This window comes from Balaenoptera physalus (assembly GCF_965194825.1).
Source record: "Balaenoptera physalus genome assembly, chromosome: 7".
Classification (NCBI taxonomy): domain Eukaryota; kingdom Metazoa; phylum Chordata; class Mammalia; order Artiodactyla; family Balaenopteridae; genus Balaenoptera; species Balaenoptera physalus.
Genome location: NC_138886.1, coordinates 18,680,066 through 18,694,561, shown reverse-complemented (window position 1 = coordinate 18,694,561; position 14,496 = coordinate 18,680,066). Strand labels below are relative to the sequence as shown.

Below are 14,496 nucleotides of genomic sequence, written 5' to 3'. Positions count from 1 at the left end.
TGAGTAGCAGTAACAGGGATTAAAACTTGGAAATATCTAACGCGTATGCTTGTGCACTTAATCATCATAATCCATTTTCTATCATGTTTGCATACCTTTTATTTATTTGTTTATTTTTATAAATTTATTTATTTTTGGCTGCGTTGGGTCTTTGTTGCTGTGCACGGGCTTTCTCTAGCTGTGGCGAGCAGGGGCTACTCTTAGTTGTGGTGCGTGGGCTTCTCATTGCGGTGGCTTCTCTTGTTGTGGAGCACGGGCTATAGGCATGCGGGCTTCAGTAGTTGTGGCATGCGGACTCAGTAGTTGTGGCTCACAGGCTCTAGAGCTCAGGGTCAGTAGTTGTGGTGTGTGGGCTTAGTTGCTCCGCGGCATGTGGGATCTTCCCGGACCAGGGCTCGAACCCGTGTCCCCTGCATTGGCAGGCAGATTCTTAACCCCTGTGCCACCAGGGAAGTCCCTGCTTTCTAAACAGCTCTTTTAACATGGTGCTATGTACTTCATGAACAATATTTTAAAAATTCACTAATGATGAATTTTAAATGATGCTGAGAGTCATAGCTGATCACTCTCTTGCAAGTTGAGGGGAAGTAACTTGTTGAAAGTCACACAGCTAGGAGGTTTTAGAACCAGCCATCGAACCTATGGATATTTCTGTGAGTCTGAGTATAGTAGTGAGTATATGATAATGAAGGAAGGTAAGAGATAAAAGAACTAAAACTCAGCTCTGTCCCTGAATGGCTGTATCCTGTTCCTGACCAATTTCCTCTTCTTCTCTGGGTCCTAGTTAGCATGTTTGTACCATGAAGGCACTGAGGTTCCTGTCGAGTAGTGTTATTCAAAGAGAAACACCAATAGCAATAGCAAGAAGAGGAAGAAGGAGAAGGAGGAGGAGAAGGAGATGGAGAAGGAGAAGAAAAAGAAGGAGAAGGAGGAGGAGGGGAAGAGGAAGAAGGGGAAAGCAGAGGGAGAAAGAGATCCAAGAATACACATGCAGAACTTCTAAAACCAGGAAGGATTGAAAGAAAGGATTTGGGATGAAAAAAGAGAACCAGAAGATTCACGCTCAGGTCAGTTTTTGAGGGTCATCCTTGGCCTGGGTGGTGCCCCATCAGGATTAGATCAAAAGCAGAACAGTGATGCAATCAGCTGTTTGTGTACAGATGCTGGCCTTCACATTTCCACATGGGAACATCTGCTGGGGACAACCACTTGACAAATAAGCAGGCAATTAGGTAGCAGATATATCTGTGTCAAGAACATAGGACCACCAGCAGCGGGGAGGCTGAAGCAGAGGGAGATGGCTATGCTGGGAAAGATTCTCATGTGAGAGTCAGACAACCTAAGGCAGAAGAAGGGAGACAGGGTCAGGGACAGAGTTCAGCAGAGAAGATCATTTGCTGCTTGCTTTGCAGCATGGCTTTATGATTCTCAGTCTTGGCTATAAATGATAATCACCTGCAGATTTTAAATGTCCTGATGCCCAGGCTGTACCCCCAAACAACTCAATCAGAGTCTTTTGGAATGGAGCACAGGCAGCAGTGTTTTTTAAAGCTACTTAGGTAATTCCAATGTGTTGATAAGGTGGAAAAACAATGGTCCGGAGGTCTCTAACCTTAACTACTCCGGTTGGTGACACAAAGACAGTGGTCTATAAAAGCTATCATCTTCATTCCTCTATGCTTCTCTTTGGAATAAATCTAAATATGCATTTTGAGTTTATACAATCCCATTTCAATGGTCTAGGACTCAAGCGAAGTCCATCTATTCCATGAAACAAATACAAACTACTTCTACCTCTGCTACTAGCTAATCTTAAACAAGTTGGTGCTCTCTTCAAGATTCCATTACCTTATCTGTTGTCCCATAGAGTTGTTTGTTGGGAAGTAAAATGGGATAATGTATACTTAAGGGTTTAAAACAGGCTGGGAACATAACAGGTGCTCAACAAGCATTGGTGGAATTTAATCTGAGTCACACACACACACACACAAAAGGAAACATTATAGCAAGTCAGTTTGGGCATTGTTCTTGATGCTCTTCTCTCCATCAGACACCACAGCCAATCCATCATCAATCTTGCAGATATTATGACCTAAATATTTCTTAAGCCTATTTCTTCTTCTCCAGTCTCAGTGCTATTGTTCAGGCTCTTACCATCTCTCAGGTGAACCACTGCAACAGCCAAGAAAGAAGAGCTTTATATCTCCAACTGTGCAGCATTAAATGTGTTCCATACACCACAGACAGAGGAATTCACAACAAACAAATATCATCTCAGCTCAAAACCTGTCAGGGATTCTCTATCATCCAGAGGACAAAGACCAAGCTCTTCAATGTAGCATGCAAGACTCTTTAGGACTTGTTTCCGCTGGTCTTCCCACACTCAACTGTTTATATAGCTCTCTCCACCTGTTCACCTCTCTCCCACCATAACCAAGTTCATATCCCAATGCTATCAATCTACTTATATTTTCCTCTGAATGCACTTGGATGTTTTACACATCAGACCCTTTTCTTATGCTGTTTGCTCATCTCAGAATACCTTTCTGACCTTTATCCTTCACCTAGCTAACATAATTCTATTCCTTAAGCTCAACTTAGGCACTACCTTTTTCAGGAAGCCTTCTCTGATTCCTTTGTCTTGGTTTCCATTTGGTTCTATGCCTTGCATTTCCCTCTATCATAACATTTCACATTTTGCTGGAATTATCCAAACACACTTATGAATTTCAGCCAGTAGACTGTTAGCTCCTCCATGACAGAGGCCTTCTCTGGTCCTCCACTATATACAGTCAGGATATAGAGGATGTAGATGCTGCTTCGACTCATAGCAGATGCTCCATCACTTGTAAAACTTCAGCACAGTGAACCTGAGACATTGTAGTGAGCTTTGTTCCCAAGGAAGAGGTTGTTTTCTCTCCCACGTCTTCTTTTCCACTTACTCATGGGGAAGGGCCAGGACTGGGAGATCTGTGTTCAAACCCTGCTGGTCAGTCAGCTCCTAACTAAGGCCAAGGTCCTGAAGGCAGTCCTCTGGGAATCTTTTGCAGACAGAAATGGAGCCATGCAGGAATAGATCTCAGTCTTATTTCTTTCCTCTGGACCAAATTGGCTCTGAGTAATGCCTCTGTGATCCTAACCACATCCTCCTTTTCCACTGCCAAAAACAAGGGGATAGAGATAAACCATAGCTCAAGCTCTAAGAATTTGGAGAAGGTGACTCGCTTGCTGGGTCAGGGCCATATTCTAGGAAGGCTGCTTCCACCCCCTTGGGTCTTAGATTAGACCGTGTCCTTCCAGTCTTATAAAAAATGGGTTGTCAACAGCAAGTCAGAAAATATTAATGAGGTGGGCAAGAGATGCCCCCCAAAGGGGGAGAATTGTAGAAATTGCTGAGGAAACACTCAGTAAGATGACATTTCTAAAGAATTTGCCCTCTATTTCTAGTGACTTTCATACAAAGTTATTGTTAACTCCCCCAACTGCATTGGAAATATTTAGATTCTATGTTTGATTTCAAAAAATTAAGCATGATTTGAATTGGAAGCAATGTTAGAGATAATCTGGGCCAAACTCAGAGCTTTTGCTTTTCTGAAGGGAAGTGGGGGATTTTGTTTTCCTGGTCGCCCAACATTTAATGTCCTCTTTTTAACCAGACTCCCATATTCCTTTGGTTGGTTTGCAGTAGACAGAATTTGAAGATGGCCCCCAAGATTCCTGCTCCTGTGTACCTTCTATGTGTAACAGAACCAATGGAATATAATGGTATATCACTCTCATAATTAGATTAGCAATCAGTCAACCTTGAGTTGATCAAAAAGGAGATTATCCTGGATTACCTGGTCTAATCAGATGAGTCATTTTTAAAAAAGTCATTTAAAAGAAGTGTCAGAGGGACACTCTTGCTGACTTGAGGACGAAGAAAACTGCCATGTTGTGAGGTTCGGGCCATGAGGCAAGGACTTGAGGGTGGCCTCTAAGAGCTGAGAGAGGTCCCTGGCAAAAAGCCAGCAAGAGAATAGGGACTTGGGTCACACAGCCAAAAGGAATTGAATTCTACAAACAACCACGTGAACTTGGAAGAGTACTCTGAGTCTCAGGTGAGACCACAGCCCAGGCTGACTGACACCTTGATTTCAGCCTGGTGAGACTGAGCAGAGAATGTATTTATGCATTGCCCAGACTTCTGACATACTGAAACTGTGAGATAATAAAATTGTGTTGTTTGAGCTGTTACGTTGGTGGTAATTCCTTATACAGCACTAGAAACTAATACAGGGTCCATTTCTCGGCTGTTGGTTATATGAACAGGGCCATCTCACCTCCATTTGGGCAACGGCATGTGACCCAAGCTTAAGCTAAACACGGCGTTACCTCGTCCTGTCCACAAGGATTGGCTCAAGACGACCATGTGAGCCAATCTGTGCCCATGAGAATCAGGCTGAGTTCTTTTGTTGGATCTGTTTAGGAAAGAAAAGTGCTCTCTTTTCACTGAAATTGAAGCTGAGGGCATTTAGCTCTGGAGCTGATGTCAACCATACTGCCCCCACGTGGAATTTGGGAGTGAAGCCAACATTGAGGAGAATAGGTTTCAGCAGTGGAGAAAAACAGATTTCTTGACACATTTTGAGTCCTGGATCAAACTGAGCCTCAAGGAGAGCTTACCCATGGAGGTTTCAACTACCTAAACCTGTAGCATCCACATTTAGTTTAAGACAGCTTGAGAGCAGGTTTTTGTCCCACGCAATAGAAAATGCTCTATCTGAAATACGGACAACTTGGCGCCAGAGAAGGAATATGTTGATCCAATCACACAATGTTATAAGTATGACATAGAAGGAATCAGGTTTCCTCATGTCCATTCAAAAGGACTCAATATTACCTTATTTCTGTGCTGAGCCCCTACCTGGGAACCATGAATTATTGATTTCCCAAGAAAAGAATATAATATAACAGCGACAGCAACAACAATAATTACAGTTCAATGAAGGTTTATTACTAGCCAAGCTTTTTGTTATGAAGTACAAATGGTATTTAATTTTATATTTCTATAAACCTTAAGAATTTTGTATCTTAATCATCTCTATTTTAAAGACAGAAGTTCAGAAATGCAATAACATAATCAAGGTCACATAGAGGAGCCAGAATTTAATCCTTATCTGTCTGGCTCCAAAGTCTATTCTCTTAACTAATGTGTTAATTGTTGCTAGGATAAAATAGGAACAAAACAAACCTAGGGGATGTTTCTTTATTACTTCAAGTTTATTGTAAGAATATGTCATAAAGGCATCTTTTTAAAAATAGTTATTTATTTATTTATTTATTTATTTATTTATGGCTATGTTGGGTCTTCGTTGCTGCACGCAGGCTTTCTCTAGTTGCAGCGAGCAGGGGCTATTCTTTGTTGTTGTGCGCAGGCTTCTCATTGCGGTGGCTTCTCTTGTTGGGTGGCATGGGCTCTAGGCGCGCGGGCTTCAGTAGTTGTGGCTCGCAGGCTCTAGAACACAGGCTCAGTAGTTGTGGCACACAGGCTTAGTTGCTCTGCGGCATGTGGGATCTTCCCGGACCAGGGCTCGAACCCGTGTCCCGTACATTGGCAGGCGGATTCTTAACCACTGTGCCACCAGGGACGCCCAAGGCGTCTTTTTTGATTAATACAGATCCACAAAGACTGGTGATATTTCTTAGCCAATCAGCACTACATGCTAGAAGAAATCTTTTTTTTTTAAATTTATTTATTTGTTTATTTATTTATTTATGGCTGTGTTGGGTCTTCGTTTCTGTGCGAGGGCTTTCTCTAGTTGCGGCAAGCGGGGGCCACTCTTCATCACGGTGCGCGGGCCTGTCATTATCGCGGCCTCTCTTGTTGCGGAGCACGGGCTCCAGACGCGCAGGCTCAGCAATTGTGGCTCACGGGCCCAGTTGCTCCGCGGCATGTGGGATCTTCCCAGACCAGGGCTCGAACCCGTGTCCCCTGCATTGGCAGGCAGATTCTCAACCACTGCGCCACCAGGGAAGCCCTAGAAGAAATCTTTAATCCCTAAAGTTGGAACATTAAATTGTACATCTCTTAACCCTCCTTTATTTTGAAAATTATACAGGAAGTATACTTGGAAGGAAAAAATGCAACTCGCTCTGAGGGAAAAAAAATTCAAACTAGCATTCGGGACACTTGTATTCAAGTTCCTATTCTTCCCACAATTCCCTATGTGATCTTGGCCAAATCACCTCTCTAATGGCCTTTGTTTTGTGATCTATAAAATGAAGGAATTTATATTAAAATTGATGAAAAATCTTTCATGTGTAGAAAACTTTGTCCTATTATGAAGACATTTTGATGGGACTCCAAATACTCCACTAACATTTTTGGCTAAACCTATGTTTACTTCAATTTAGATCCTTTGGTTCAGTCCTGGAGTGTCTCTGAGATGTTCAGCCACTGGAAAGCCACTATGCCCAAAGTATAAAAATACGGTTCATTAGTTAAGCACTTAACTGCTAAGATGCTTACAGAATTGCATATGGCATCCTGTTTATTAAACACACATTATCAATGAGGAAATAGTGCTACAAAAAGTTACATAACTTCACTAAGGAGCAGAGCATAAACATAGGTCTACCTGACTCCCAAGTGGTTATGTGAATAGGAGGTTTGTTTGGCTTTCCTGACTGCTGTCTCCATTGCTGTGATACAATTAACCCAAGAGGCCACACTTTGAATCTGTTGAAGAGCCAATGGTTTTGAGATGGAGTATATCAGCAGTGGGTTATAATGCAGGTTTTTTCTTTTTATGCCATAAGACAAGGTATCAGGGGATGTGGATTTTGGTTATGTTTCTGATTCACAGTACCAGGGAGAACAGACATGCTTTCATCCCCTCATTATAACACCTTACATTCACATAGGACTTTAGTTTTTTTAATGTTTTTATTTATTTAATCTGTATCCCCAGATTCGCTCAATAAAATTTTTTTGAATGAATGAATGAATAAATACATTCCCAGCTCAAGACAGCAATGGCAAGTGAAAATGGTAAAGAGTTTAGATTTAGATGGACCTGGGTTTGATTCCTTCTTCTGCAGCTTACTGACTCTGGGATCTTAAGTATGAGAGTTGATTTTATGAAATCTGCTTTTTATGAGGGTGGTCAAATGCATCTCAAGATGAGAGAAACAGTTCAATGCAATTGACACAGAGATCACATCCTATACTTTTGTTACCATGTAGAACTGGAGCATTAAAACACCAGATAGTGTATGCCAATATAGATACAGCAAATTAATGATTACAGTTCCCTCAAAGATAATAACACAAATAAGTAATCTCATGAGGGAGGGGTTATTTATTATTATTATCATCATCACTTGACAAAGGAGGGAGCTGAGGCTCAGAGAGGTTAAGTAAGTTGCATGAGGGAAGAGCCAGAATTTGAACTCAGTACTGTCTGACTCTTGAACCTGTGCAGAAAAGCACTAGATTGTAACTATGCACCCTTTCCTCTTCTGGAGAGAATTTCCTTGTCTGATGTAACTGTAGTGTTCTATTTGGGGATTGCTTTGGGATGAAGCAGAGCCATCACTTTTAATGATTCAACTCATCTGAAGTATACCAGATCCTTTCTAGAAGAACAGAGGGGAACTAAAAATTCCCTATAAATGGAGATCACTTTGTTCCCCTGAAAAAAAGCTTGCTTTATAAGCCACACTGTAGAAATCACTCTAGGGTTTGTTTCACTTTTTTTTTTTTTTTTTCTTTTTTCAGTCTTTGTTTCTTTCTTTAAGAGAGAGTCATAATTGCTAAGATTTATGCAGGAAACATTTCTCTAGAGGATTCCAAACAATTCTGCAGCGTTTCTTAACCTCCTTAGCTGCCCCCTTGGGGTCCCTCCAAACTGCTGTCTCATGAAAGAAGGAGTGCCCTACCCAGCCTTTTGGGGAGAACATATTCAACCATTCCTCAGATGTATCATATACATGAGAGAGGGGTGGCAGTGGTGGGGGTAGTCCTCAGGTGTTAGATCATCTGGTTTATCCCAACGCTGGGAGATTGTTCCCAGTTGGATATCTCAAGTGTTGTGAACGGCTGCTAATCTGGGGGACTGCACATCTGTTATTTGACGCCCGCCCTTGGGCAGCAAGAGCTACTGATGGAACAGGTATTGCTTTTCTTTTTTTAGATTATCCACGGCAAGCCTGCTAGATAAGAAAAGCCCAGAGATCATCACTCTGTACACACTAGTAAGACTGAATTATGCTGGTTTTATGATCTGATGCTAGAGAAGGCACAGATACCATGTGCCCACTCCTCGTCCCTAGCCAGCGGAGGAGGGGGAGTTGAAGTAGGAAGAAAAAGTAACAGGAGAAATGTGGAAAGATGGAAGAGGATTGCCCTCCGTCCTTTCTGCCTTTGTAACCAGCATCATCTGCATCCATCTCCTAACACGGCTTTCATTTCTTCCCCTGCACTTCCAGTGTAACTGAGGGTTTAATCTGCTCAGACAGTGGCAGAATCGGTTGTACTTGCTCTTTTACTGCATTTGCAGTGGGTGTACAACACGTCTTCATTAACTCTCCATGACATTCAGAATAGCTTTGGATACAAAAGACACTCAATCAAAAAGGAAAAACAGTCCCCCGCCCTCCCATCTCCAATCCAAGCATCCCCCAGGGCATGTATTAATTACTGAAGATGAATGCTGGACTTTCCTTCTCTGCAGGAGCTTTTAAATTGTATTGCTCTGTCCTGTCAGAAGATGGTGCTTCATCTTACAAACGGGGAAAGGAGTTTCAACTTCTTGTGGAAGTAGCAGCTAATAAGGGCTTCTGTTACTGAGTTCCTATAATGTATCTAGCACTGTCAGATTCTTTTCATGAATTAGCCCACACAATCCTCACACCAACCCTGCAGAACACATTATTATCCCCATTTGTTGGATGGAGAAACTGACTCCAAATATCATGCTATTTCCAGACAATAGGTGGCTCCTGATGGTTCAAAAATGGAGAGAGGTCTATAGTTCCACGAAGTGATCTTGTGTCCACGAAGACATTGTCACAGTATCTCCACTGTTGAAGCCTGATGGGAATTGAGAAGATGATTCTCAAATCCCAGTTTATGCATCAATCTTCCAAGGAAGGTTTCCTAGCTGCAAATAAGATGAAACTTTTCTTTTTTTTAATATCAAGTGGGGTTGTTACTGTTTCCATAGGGGAAACAATGTTCAGGTGGAGCTGACCTGCCTTTGCTTAACTGTTGTGTTGCCAAAGTACCTTCTAGACATCCCCTTTTTTCTCATCCTTGCCCAGACTCACCTGAGTAGTTATCAACATTCCATAGGTGAAGTCAAAGAGATATTAAGAGTCCAAAAGAACAATATGTATCAACGTGTTTTCCCGGGGACACTAGTCTCAATGCTAATTTTCAGAATAATAATTTTTTGAGAAATCCTAAATATTCTCCCCATCCTTTACTCATTATTTCAAGACACATGTGCTCGTTTAATATTCTGAGATGTCTGACAAGAAAACAAACAAACTAAAAGAGAAAGAAAACAAAGCACAAATAAAAAAACATTTGTTTCACCACTCTGCCTTTTCCTCTATTTAAATTTCCCCCCACCCCGTGCCGTGGTTCAGTTTTTTTTTTTTTTAACATCTTTATTGGAGTATAATTGCTTTACAATGGTGTGTCAGTTTCTGCTTTATAACAAAGTGAATCAGTTATACATATACATATGTTCCCATATCTCTTCCCTCTTGCATCTCCCTCCCTCCCACCCTCCCTATCCCACCCCTCTAGGTGGTCACAAAACACAGAGCTGATCTCCCTGTGCTATGCAGTTGCTTCCCACTAGCTATCTATTTTACATTTGGTAGTGTATATATGTCCATGCCACTCTCTCACTTTGTCACATCTTACCCTTCCCCCTCCCCATATCCTCAAGTCCATTCTCTAGCCTCTATTTAAATTTAAAAAAAGAAAAATTCCCCCTGGAAACATCTGCTCATAGATGGAACTATGGCACAAATAAAATGAGGATTTCACTGATTCTCCAGATAAATGGACACTCTCCCTCTTCTGAAATTCTGCACTGCTTTATCTTTATTGCTCTTTTGGTTTATAGATTAAAGATGATAAGCTAATGGTGAAAGACAGATGTATAAACAGATAAAGGTGAGCAGTATGCCCTATCTTGTTCTTTTTTCCCCTCTAACTTGCTTTCCCTGATTACAAATGAATATATGTTCATTACATAAAATTCAGACTTACACAAATGTAGAATCCATATGATCTACCTTGGGTTGTGCCAGGATGTCCTTCACATTCTCTCACAACAGTATAAACGCTCTTAGAATGGGCACATAGCCTGATGCCTGGAACGCTGCAGGTTCTCTGGAGAGGTGAATTGAATAGGTGAATGAGTTTTGTTTTATTAATTTTACTCAACTATGAGTCTTGTTCAAGTTGACTAACTAATCTTTGCTCCCCCATACCTAGCATAGTGCCTAGTGCATAGCAGACACCCAAAACAAACACAAAAACAAACAAAAACTGCTACAATCATTTGCCCTTTAAGAGTGCTTCTGAGCAGCCCTTGAAGGAAGGTCTCTGCAGTTAGAGCCAGATAAACTGTGTTTATATTACCATTCTGTCATGTGCTTGCCATGTAAGTTTATTCAGAAACTTGGTCTCTGTATCTATTAAATGGGGCTAGCCTTACCTGTCCTATAAAGGTGCCCTTATGCTCACATGAAGAAATATTTGTAAATGTGCTTTGTAAACGCTGGAGGGTTACTCAAGTTAGCTATTTTATGATTATAGAAAAAAAAAAGGTCTATTCTTGAAATGAGCCAAGTTTATTCAAATAGGCAAGCATTAACTGAGCTTTAATGGCAAAGAGAGAAACAAAGAGATAATGGTCAGCTAATGTGATAAATGGTGAGGGTCAAGATTAGGATAGGCAGAGGATGCTTTGGGAGCACAGAGGAGGAACATTTTCTGATGATACTGAGGCTGCAGGTGAAAGAGGTAATGTTGCAGATGTATTTGGAGGGGGGACCCCTCCAGGCAAAGGGAAGAGTTTGAGCAAAAATAACCAAAAAGATGGGTAATACATACATGTGTAGGGAACTACCACTGTTCCAATAGGGGTGCCAGATGAAAGGTCTTGTGACAAACCATCACCTACTTTATGTGATGTTGTGCACAGCTTTGAAGAAAAGAAAGTCAAGGGTACTTTGTCAAGCTGCCTCCCGTCTATCATGTGATAGAGCATGGGCCCCTCCCCATAATATCTTGAGGGTTTCTAGAGCTCAGAGAAGTTACCTACCAGCATCACACAGGCAGTAGGGGGTCTAAGCCAGGATCACAATTATGGCCTGGACCAAATGGCCCTGTCCATCACACTTCCAGCCTTAACCCATCTCTCCTTATTTACTGTGAATTGAAGAGAGGAGAGGATGGGAATTCCTTTCCTATAATAAATCCGCCTTTTTGTGGTGGGCTAGTGAAGGGCACTGAGGGCCTGAGCTGGGTCTTTTGTTCCAAATGGCCAAGTTAAGTCAATTGTGGCTGCTGTGGAAGTGGGGTCCCATGAAACCTGGCTGGCTGGTTGTAATTAATCACTACAAGGCAGCAAAGAAGGAGCTCAAGCTGTCAGAACACCCAGGAGGCTGTGGTTTAGGAGTTCCAACAATTCACATTTACAACTCAGTGTCTCCGTAGGAGCCTGAAGTTTTGGAAACTCTGGAGTTCAGCACAGATTCTGAGGCTTGGGAGCCTTGTCCTTTTGGACACCTTACCCCAAGGAGCTCTCCAAGCCCCTGACATTTGGGGGATTGTCAGAGCTCTGGGCCGCCAGAGAAAGGCCTTGTCTCAGAAGCCAAAGTCATCAACAGAAATGGAATTGAATGAGCAGGTTTTTCAGAGGCTGGAAGAGAAACTGTTTCGAAAATCTGTTTTGACTTTTGCAAACACTGCCTTTCCCTCTGGCCCCGTAATTGAGTGGAGCTGGCCATACTTATTCATCTCTTAGTCTATGGCTGAGTCACCCACTCCTTCTCATCAGAATGTTATGAGTATGCAGAGGAAAGGTGTTTATTGAGCAGTCTCGCTCCACTCTAGGGTGGTAGTGATGCTGGAGGTCATGGCTCTTGTCCCCAAGCAAAATCCAGAAGGGTCCTGCACCAACTAACTGAGTAGGAAAATAACCGACGGTATGTAACTGGTCCAGATAACTTAGATTTTCTTTTGGTGAGGATGGGAGAAGGGAATCTATTTGGGCAACAAATCAGGCAGCAATGTTCATTCCGTTCATCAGGACCTCTTTGACAGTTAAGCAAATGCCTATGAAGGTAGCCAGCAAATGTTTGGGGTACCAAGTGCTCTGTATCTTCTTATATGTGCCTTCTGGTTTTGTCTTCTTTTTTATCCTTCCTTTCCTTCTGACCCAGTTCCTTCCCTCTGATTCTATTTGCAAACCCAGACTAAGTTCTAAAGAGCTTCTTTTAGCCAAGGGTCATATATGAAAATAGTGCTGTTGGTAGAGATGATGTAATAAATCTAATAAAATTATGCCCCAGGGCTCTACAGTTAATAAGAAACACCTTGCAGTTGTATAGCACCATAGAGTTTACCAACTAACTTCAGATTCACTACCTCACTCACTCTGCACTTCAATTTCATGAAGTAAATAGGTAAATAGTATTTTCCCCATTTACTAAAGCTGAGATCCAAGAAAAGCTACGAGCTGATGATTCCTCGAATATTTTTTTCTGGTTGTTTTCTATTTTGTGTTGCTTTCAATTTTAGTTTGAGACATATCCATCTACTTACTTGACATCACTACCATGATAACTCATGGGCCCTTCAAACTCAGCATGTCCATAACTGGCCTTATCACCTCTCATCGCTCCCTCTTTCCCCTTCTTAGTTTCTCCTGGTACTGGTTCAGTGGAAAGCCCCTGCTATTCATCCATTCATCCAAGAGAGAGACCCCCTTTTTTTTCTCTCTGCAGCCCCACATCCAATAAGTTACCATCTTGTATAGATTCTTCCTTCTTATAATCTCAAAAAAATTCCTCCACTGCTTCCAACCCAATCTAAGCTGCCATCATTGCCAGCCTCCTAACCAACCTCTGTATATTGAGTTTGGTCCCCCCTCCCCAGTCCATTTTACACAACAGACTGAGTGTTCTTTGTAATATGAAAGTCTGATCATAGCCCTTTCTCCCTCCTGGACGTTGAAACTTTCTTTGGTTTCATGGGCCTAGAGGGAAAATTCATATACTTGATCATTTGTCATCTGAAAATTGGTAGTAGTTATTCTATTTTAGTCTCATTTTTTTTTAGATTCCCATATTAGCCCATTTTACAGCTCATATCCCAAGCTATGTGACTGTTTCAACCAGATTGAAAAGTCTCACTTCTACCCATGCCTCACTCATCCGTGTTCCCCACTTCTTGTCTGGCTAACATTTGTGTGCCTTCAACTTCCACACTACCTCCTCCAGAAGGTCTTCCTTGAGTGTATTTCCAAAGTTGTCTCTACTAGGTTTTCACAGTATTTTGTGTTTCCCTCTACTGTTGCCCTTATTTCACTCCAGTTTTATTTTTGCATTTTTTTCCTCTGCTTCCTTTCTGAGTGCAGAGTCTGTGTCTTATTCAACCTTAGTTTCAAAGGCCCTAGCAGCAGTCATGCACACTGTAGGTTCTAGAAGCAGTCTGCACATTGTAGATCCTTGGTGAAGGCTTGAGAGGTACAGTAACCTGTCTGAGGTCCTCCACTCAGAGTGAAGGGCTTGCTATTCAGACTGACATGTACACACTACTATATTTCAAGTAGATAACCAACAAGGACCTACTGTACAACAAGGATTATACAGTTCCCTATACAGTACAGCACAGGGAACTCTGCTCAATATTCTGTATAACCTACATAGGAAAAGAATTTGAAAAAGAATAGATATATGTGTAAGTATAACTGAATCACTTTGCTGTACCCCTGAAACTAACACAACATTGTAAATCAACTCCACTGTAATAAAATTAAAAAACAAAACAGAACAAAACAAAACAAAAACCAAAAAAACCTAAATCTTATTTCTCTGAGTCAAGTGTTGCATGGAGGAAAGAAATAACCAAGAGGCCACATTGCAGGAATGATCAGAATTTTTTCTACTCCAGTCGATGGATATGGTATGGCATATAATTTATGATATAATATAATGAAATGTAGTTGGGCTGTCTACACATCATCTACGAAGAAGCTTTTTTGGTTTCATCTTGTCTCCATGATCTCTCCACTATCTTCTTCTCTAGCTGTTCACTTGAGGACACTGAGTCTGCACCCCACATTGTCTTTGACTCTCTTGGAAGAAGAGAGATGTTCCCAAGAAGTTTTGTGGTTCTTGCTTTTTCTGTTTTTCCTGGAAAGGTGAAAGAAATGTGGGTCCCACTAACAAGACTCACTCTCGCCAATCCCTCAGGAAGCCCCC

General features: G+C 41.7%; 1 protein-coding gene across 1 annotated transcript in view; it reads right to left on the bottom strand.

Moving 5' to 3' along the window:
* The window catches only part of LOC309664340 (uncharacterized protein), a gene marked incomplete at its 5' end in the record, with an annotated part of 388,334 nt that overhangs the window by 168,859 nt on the left and 204,979 nt on the right, over positions 1-14,496 (bottom strand). The window contains one exon of the mRNA XM_082469519.1: positions 10,297-10,393. The remainder of the gene's footprint in view (positions 1-10,296; positions 10,394-14,496) is intronic.